This window comes from Dioscorea cayenensis, chromosome 20 (assembly GCF_009730915.1).
Source record: "Dioscorea cayenensis subsp. rotundata cultivar TDr96_F1 chromosome 20, TDr96_F1_v2_PseudoChromosome.rev07_lg8_w22 25.fasta, whole genome shotgun sequence".
In the NCBI taxonomy this organism is placed as follows: domain Eukaryota; kingdom Viridiplantae; phylum Streptophyta; class Magnoliopsida; order Dioscoreales; family Dioscoreaceae; genus Dioscorea; species Dioscorea cayenensis.
Window position 1 is genome coordinate 14,925,285 of NC_052490.1, and position 8,871 is coordinate 14,934,155.

General features: G+C 42.4%; 2 non-coding genes across 2 annotated transcripts; both read left to right on the forward strand.

The window, feature by feature from the left end:
• The first annotated feature begins 375 nt into the window (after positions 1-375).
• On the forward strand, positions 376-482 carry LOC120252406. The gene has a single exon (XR_005533938.1). It is a non-coding gene; the product is annotated as a small nucleolar RNA R71 (small nucleolar RNA).
• Positions 483-6,950: 6,468 nt separating this feature from the next.
• Positions 6,951-7,057, forward strand: LOC120252223. The gene has a single exon (XR_005533765.1). It is a non-coding gene; the product is annotated as a small nucleolar RNA R71 (small nucleolar RNA).
• Positions 7,058-8,871: the final 1,814 nt, after the last annotated feature.

Sequence of the window (8,871 nt, forward strand, 5' to 3'; positions counted from 1 at the left end):
TCAACATTCTCAATGGACGCAACTGAGGAGCCAGCAATTGGACATTGGGCTGCATCATGCCCACCACCACAAGTGCTACAATTCATCACTAATTCTGACCTTGAAGTACTGCCCATAAGAAGATCAAGCTTTCGAGTCAACACATCAACCTTCGAGGCCAAGGCATCATTGCTACTAACTTCATAAAGCCCAGCAGTGTTTTGTGTAAATCCTCTTGAGGCCCAATGTGATTCATTGCTTGCCATAGACTCAAGTAATTGCTCGGCCACATCGGGATACTTGTTGCTAAGGGAACCACCCGCTGAGGCATGAATGAGTTGGCGAGTAGCATAATTTAGCCCATTGTAAATGATTTGTACTCGCATCCATGAGGCAAAAGCATGGTGGGGGCATCTTCTAAGGAGATCCTTGAATCTCTCATAGGCTTTAAACAATGTTTTGGACTCCCCTTGTTTAAAGGCTGAAATTTCTTGCCTCAACTTCGCCGCTTAGCTTGGTAGAAAGTATCTCCCAAGGAACTTCTCAACCATATCCTTCCATGTTCTAATAGATCCCGGAGACAATGATGTAAGCCAATGATAAGCTCTGTCTCTCAAACTGAATGGAAATAGTTTCAAACGGATCGCATCGTCGGACACTCCATTAATCTTGAATGTAGAGCAAATTTGGAGGAACCGGGAAAGGTGGTCATGTGCATCTTCATTTGCTATAACATTGAATTGAATCGAGTTCTGGACCATGCCGATTGTACTCGCTTTAATTTTAAAGTTGTTGGACGCCACGGTCGGTGCTTGAACACTAAACTCATCTCCCGTTAATTGGGGTCTTTCATATTCTGATAGAGTGCGTCGCTCTTCGACCATGATTGAAGACTCTCTATCCTCAATTTCAATGTTCTGCGTACCCGATCCTTCACCAACCTCTCTCAATCTCCGATGCAAAGTTCTTTCAATTTCACTATACGGTGTAATCAATGTCGATGGATTAGAGCGTGTCATGCATAGTACCTTGCAAAACCGAGAAAGATGATAGAAACTTAAGATCAAAGGAAAAGAAAAATAACAATAAAAAATAAATTGAGTAAAGAATGAAATGGCTAAAGTGATAATCTAAAAGTTTCCTAGAATTCCTTAAAGTTACCCGGCAATGGTGCCAAAAACTTGATTGCTTCCCCGCAAGTGTACTGGATAGCCAAGTAATACCTCGTGTGAAGACACGAGGATCGTATTCCACGGGGCTAAGGATCTCCTATTACTCCTTCTTGAGCTATTATCTAGCCTAAGATCTCAAGTGATGGATTTTACTCTACTAAATATAATGAAAGCTAAAACGATATTTTCCAACAAATTAGAGAGAACAAGCAATGAGCAAGAAAGATAATCAACAAAATGCAAAAGCCAACGGATGTGGATCCCCTTGATGGGTTATCATGCAACATGGATGATGATCTAAAGATGCAAGGGTAAAATGGACCATGAGATTCCGAGATTAGAACAACCCCAATTTCTCGGCGATTGAACCCTAATCCCATACGAACATAGATAGGAATTTCTCCCAAATCCATATCCCTACGATTGCATTAAGTACGAGAAATCTCACTTAGGAGTAAACCAACTCTTCTTCGGATTAAACCTGCATGGAGGGCTACTAAACACCCGATTTCTCGGCGTGATGATACAAGTATCCCCTTCTAATCCATTCATGATCTAATACATGCAAGCAAGTCACATCTACATGCATCACTCATAAAAGAGCTACGGATTTCTCCTTAGTGTAGCACTTAGCATGAAAACAATGGATTAAATCTCAAAATTACCCAAACATGGAATTAACAAGTTATCTTCCACCATACATGATAAAACCCCCCAAGGTTCACCAACACCAGGTGGCCTTGGGGGTCTAGTGTGTCATCATCCCACAACAAGCATTACAAACAAGCAAAACATGAAACAAAAGCATAAATGACACTCCCTAGATGAAATGGTGGAGGAGGAGGTGAAGAATATGCCGAATGACGCTTTCTCCGCCAAAGGAGTGCCCAATGATGCTTCCTCTAGCCGCGGGTCTCCTTCCTTCAAATCGTGGTAGATCTCCCCTTGAATGAAGTTGCCTTCTTGCCTTGAGAGTCTTGGACATTGGGCTTGGATGATCTTATAGCTTCCTTGCCCTTCTTCTCCTTCCCCAAGTTGCCACAAGCCTCTCAAGTGTCTTCCAAAATATACCCAGCAAAAAGTCTAGCCAAAAGTCCCTTTTCTGCCCTAAAAGTCAGTATATATACCCCCCGAGTCATACGAGGCATATGGGTGTCGTATGGGGGTCGTATAGCACTTGAAAACCCTAGATTAACATTCCATACAGGGTGCATACGACCTCCATACGACCCAGTATACTAGGTAGTATGGAAATCTAGGCAGTCACTCCGAATAATTCCCTGCTACAGTGCATACGGCCCCCATACTGGGTAGTATGGGGGTAGTATGAAATTCCTGTTTTCTTCTCTTTTCGCCAAAATGATATCTTCTTGTTCTCCATGGCTTCCTTGTGCCCTACAAAGCAAATAGTAGACGATTAAGCGCAAAACGGGCATCAAAACTCACAAAATACATTAAAAGTGAATACGATATATACAGGAAAACATCTACATTTAGACACTTATCAGTCTCTCATAATGATCATCGGCTCGAGACATAGAAAACATTCACACTAGAGGTGGCTCCTATGCAGCAGGGGGCTTCTCTGTCTCTATTTACTCAGGCTGGGGCTCTTGCACCGGTTGGGAACCCTCTGCAACATCACCTCCTCCTTCATCTATCTCTGGGGTAAGTGTAATCAGTATATACACTCCCGGTAGATACCTGCATAATATACACATCTATCTCATCGTCTCTATACCCAGGATGTAGGTACGATCGTCTTCTCAGCCCTCTTATAGCATCCCGCAGACCCATCCCCATGATGAATCTAGTAATATAGGAACCAGAGAAAAGCACTCCGATCCTGGTATACTGACCCTGATGCCTCAGGAACTCTGCTAGTATATGGCCAAGATGAATCGGATGGCTCTATACCATGGAATACAAGTAGAGAAGCTCTTATCGACTCTGAACACCTGAACTATCGTCGTGGCCATTTACTGATCTGCTTAGGATGCCTTTAATGTATCTTTAGCTCGGCCGAGACAGACAAGTAGCCTTTGACAGCCCTGGCTCATACTGACTATGGTTGTATAATACTCGATATAAGCGCTGAGGAGTCAAGCTACCTGGGTAATCTGTAGGAAGCTGCTCGTACTCCTCTATGGTAGTAAAGTCCTCATCGTATAACCGCAACCAAATCATGAACTGTGTGACGCTCATACTATAGTGATATCCAAATGCTTTAAACTATATCACGTCAACGCTATCGAAACTACTGTAAGACCGGTCAAACTCGAATGACGATATTACCTCCAGCGTCAACATACAGATAGCTGGCTTGCGAATAGATAGTAATCTCCTCCAGCTACCCACTGACAACACCTTATCAACCTCATCGGCCATATCATCTGTGAGCTAAAATTCTCTAAGTGCACTCAAGTCCGGGAATCGAGTTTGTCTAAACTTGAGTTTCAATAGTCTCTCAAACTGAGCCTGGTGCTCGAGTATCGCAAACTCCATCTGTTCCAGCTCAGGTGAGGGCTCGCGTGGATGTTTGCTGGCCACTTTCTTTGTTTTGGGGCCATATCTGCAAGAATTGAAAAGAAATCGATCAAATTCATTCAAAATAAAAATTCTGCAGAAATCCACAAGGTCGTGTGGAAATTCCACACGCCCGTGTCGATCCACGAGGCATGAAACCCGCACGGCCACTATGTAATATGCTACAAAATACATCATAAATTCATTCTAAAATGCTTCTAAAACAAACATTCATCATTTAAACATCAAAACAAAGCACATTCAACAGGTTTAATTGAATAAAATCAAGTACGATGAAGAAAAGAGAGAATAAGTGTTTACTAACAAGATGAAGGTAAAAACCTTGAAATATGCCGGAAAACTCGAGTGAAATCTCTCTAAAACGACAGTGCAAGGTCAGGAGAGTGCAAGGATGCGTTCTCAAAGTGTTTGGGAGTGTGAAAATGAAAAGATGAACAAGATTTTTAAAGAGAAATCAAGGCCTTCTGAATTCTGTACATCCACACGGGCGTGTGGAAATTATCCACGGTTGTGTGACTCCACAGGGGAGCTTCACAGGGGTAGACACACACCCTTGGGTGCTCTCGGGATAGCACTCTTTAACTCTGAATGCATCCACATGGGGGTGTGGAAATTACCCACGCCCGTATACCCGACCCACAGGGGCACCCACACGCCCTTGTTGTTCCTTTATCCACACGAGAATTTCTCTAAGTGTTTCACACGCCTTTGTGAAAATTTCACATGGTCGTGGACCTTCACAAGGCACTTCATAGGGGCATTCGCACATCCATGTATCTTCCAACGATGGAGGGGATTTTCTCTAGAGAGTTTCACACCGGCGTGTCGAGATTCCCTATGCCCATGTGCAGTTTACAAGGTCAGACACAGGGGTAGACACACGCCCTTGTGTCTTCTGAGGATAAAGCTCTAAACATCTGTAAAGAAACACACGGCCATGTGGAAATTACACACAAGCATGTGACCATCATAAGGTCGTTCACAAGGGCAATCACACACCCTTGTGTCCTCTTGGGATGAGCTCTGAATGAAAACACATGCCCATGTGGAATTTCCACATGGCCGTGTGTCTTCTCTAGAAGACTTAGAAAAAATTACAGACCCTATAAAAAATTTTTGCACACTTATACACATACAGAGCATGCCTATATTATGGGAAAGTAACCAGAGAATCATGAAAAAGCGGTCGAACGAACAAGAAAAATTTGCCACATACAATTAAGAACATGATAACACCAACAATCCACAAGAAAATCGCATCAATAGGATGTAAAAGATCAAGACACCAACACTCAAGCTCTTATTTATGCAAACACTATCTAATACCAGGAAAAACAGTGAAGACTTGGGTTATCTCCTAAGAAGGGCTTGTTCAACGTCACTTAGCTTGACGTACCTGAACTTACCTCCTGGGGGCTCATAGATAAAGGTTTCCCTCTTACCCATGACTTGTAATCATGATGAACATAGTCTTTTGAAGGTAGAAGGGGAGTCATCAAGTTTGTTACCGCACAAGGGTTCATCACCATTACTCTGTTCTTGCTCATCCGCATTAGCCTTAGGGCATTTCTTGTGGCGTCTTCTTGCACGCTTCATCTTCTGGAGCATCTTCTTCATGATCCCTGGCGTAGGTTGTACCTTGTCTTCTAGACCAAGCATCATGACTTTTTCATTCTCCACTTCTTGGTCTAGCACCCTTTTATATGGGTCTGGATGCATCATTTCCTGCATATATTCATCTATTAGTTCATCAGTAGTGTCAAGAAAGTGAAGAGTATCATCAAAGTCTAGAATGACTCATGGCTTCGGCGAGGCAATCTGTAAACTTGTCATCCCCAACTCGTAAAGTCAACTCCCCGCTGTCCATATCAATGAGAGCCTTAGAAGTGCGCAAGAATGGCCTCCCATGTATCAGCGGGACCTCAATATCCTCATCAACATCCAACACTTCAAAGTCCATAGGAAATATGTACTTGTTAACCTTCACAAGTACGTCTTCAATGATGCTCCTCGGATGTCTAACCGTTTGGTCTGCCAATTGTAATGTCATCCGAGTGGGCCTAGGCTCTCCCAAGCCTAACTTTTGGAAGAATGTGAAGCTTCCAGGGTACTTCTTCTTGTTCGGCAAATTCTTTTGTAACAACGCCGAACATAAAGCATATAGGATCATAGATGCAGTCTTCTCCAACTTCCTCTTGTTGCTTAAGAGGTCCTTGAGAAACTTTGCATAGCAAAGCATTTGAGACAATGCCTCGACAAATGGGATATTGATGTGCAACTGCTTGAATAGACCCAAGAACTTCTTATATTTTTCATCATTTTGGTCATTCTTCAATCTTGAAGGATAAGAAATTCTTGGCTTGTATGGTGGGGATACTACCTTCTTCCCTTTGTTTGCTCTCTCCTCAACCTCCACAATCTCGGATGCTTTAGCATTGGTCTTCTCACTTAGAAGCCTACCCTCAACCTCGACGACCACTTCTCAAAGTGATCACATTCACATGTTCTCTCCGATTAGTTTCGGTGTTACTGGGCAAGCTTCCTTGAGGTCTCTCCGATAACAATTTCGCAATTTGCCCCACTTGACTCTCCAAATTGTGCAATGACGCGGTGTGGTTGCGAAGTGTGGCTTCAACCGATTGAAATCATATATCCGACAAATGAATGAACTTGGTTAAAGCTTCTCTAGATCGGTCATCCGGTTTTCCAACCCTGAAACTCGGTTCTCCATATACGGGGCTTGTTATTGTTGCTGGAAACCGTGGTGGTGCCATTATCTTCCGTTGCTCTTAATTACTCCATGAAAGATTTGGGTGGCTTCTCCAACCTGAATTGTAGGTGTTGCTATATAGATTGCCTTGGTTTCTCATTGCATTACCCACAAAGTCCACTTGTTCTACTGAGGGTGTACCACCAATAGAAATAGGGCAATCAGATGGCGCATGTCCTTCCCCACACCCTATGCAACTAGTCACGCCCGCCACTCTAATAGAAGGTAGAGTGTCTAACTTCTTGCTCAAAGAATCCACTTGGGCCGCCGATGAAGTAACTGTGTCAATCACATGAAGTAAAGCTACGTTCTTTCTGTTTCTTGTGTTCTATTAATAAATTTTCATAGCCATTTCTTCCATGAGAAGCCGGGCTTCTTTCGGTGTATTGTTCCCTAAGGTGCCTCCTACTATAGCATCAAGTAACTATCTTGTGCTCAGATTCAACCAATTATAGAAAGTCTGAATGACCATCTACTCGGGGAACCCATGTTGACGACATTTCCGTAGGAGCTCCTTGAACCTATCCCATGTCTCAAATAAAGACTCCAATTCTGTTTCCATAAAAGAGGATATTTCATTCCTAAGCTTTGTAAATTTTTTGAGAGGGAAATATCGGGCAAGAAAAGCTTCTACCATCTCCTCCCATGTAGTGACAGATGCTTTACGTAATGAATATAGCCATTGCTTCGCTTTCCCTTTCAAGGAAAACTGGATAGCCCTCAACTTATTGGCATCATCTGTCACACCATTGATCTAGAGCATGTCGCACACTTCCAAGAAGTTTTCTATATGATTGATTGGATCCTCATCGGCCAAACCATTAAATTGTGCCAACTACTGTAACATTTGGATGAATGCTGGCTTAAGCTCAAAATTCTAAGCTGTGATCGATGGCCGCATAATGCTAGATTGTGTCCAAGAGCTGCTGGTCTGGCATAATCAGACAGTGTCTTATGCTGCCCATTCTGTTCTTCTATATCGGACCCTTCACCTTCTACCTCAGCTTGATTTGTCTGTTCTTGCATAAGTTCTTTACCCCTTGTATGAAATGTTCGTTTAAGTTCAGGATCACCTTCAACCAATATCGAAGAGTTCCCTTGGGTCATAACCTGGAGTTACGACCAAAGAAAGAAAAACAAATCAGAATGATGGAAGAATAAGAAAGTGTGAAATAGAATAAATATTGAATAGCTAAAATAAAAAAGTGCAAAGTGCTTCTAAAATGCCTACTTCCGGTAACGGGCTAAAAACTTAACAACGCTTTTTTGCGTGTGTACCGCAAGTGCACGGATTTGTCGAAGTAATAATACACCGGTGAGTAGGTAGTCGAATCCACATGGAATAGTGACTACAAACACAAAGATTGTTATTTAACTAGAACAAGGATGAATTAATAGTGATGTGAATAAGAATCAATGCAAATAGAAAATAAGAAAAAGAAGAAGAACGCGTAAAAAAATAAGATAGGAGAGGCAATCGACGATAAACGGGCCACCCGACATATTGCTCACCATAGGACTATTGTTTCAAATACAAGACCAATCATTATGTTCCCCTAACTAAATGATTAATGAGTCATATAGATCCTTAAACATACGGTCCCAAAAACTTAATGTCAACCATGACTAACCCTACACTATACCCCGATGGAGAAATCTCTTAGTTTCGACATCTCACGATATGCTAGGTTGCTTTAGGGCTCTGGGATTCCAATTGATAAACCCTATTTTCTAAAATAGATCTAACCATTTGGTCCATGCGAAAGACCCCTAGTCACAATTAATCCCCAGATACTAAGGATTACTTCAACGCTTCACTGCTGTTTGCTGTAACTAAGCCCCGAGCTGGAGTTCATCTCTTAGCACTTCACACTATTATGACTGCAAAGAACTCTTGGAATGTGTAGGTAGAATAAATCTCACCGGAGGTGAAAGGGGATGTTCCGCTACCTCTCGACTCACCTTCTCAACCCTCTCCAATCTAGTATTGTCTAACCCTCATGGTGTGTCACTCATCCACAAGGATTACCAAAATGGATTCTCAACCGTAGTGTCACTCTAAGGGAAAATCAACTCAACAAGCATTCAAGATTGGAACTCAATTAAAACATCAATTAAAGGAAGCATAACAAAAGGTCAAAAAAACAACATCATCCTAGGGTTTACAAGTCCAAGTGCCCACTAGGTGTTTAGCTCTCCATGGAGCAAAATACAATCAATAATAAAATCAAAAGTAAAAATACGTAATCCATAAAAAACCCCCCTTGGTGTTTGTATCAATGGTCTTGTGGAGTGGCCGCATCTTCTCTAAAGGTCCCCTCATCAAGCCTAGGGCACACCTCGCGGGATCGGTGCCGACGAAAGCTCCCCCAATAATTCTCTTCCGAAGGAAGCATGATGTCG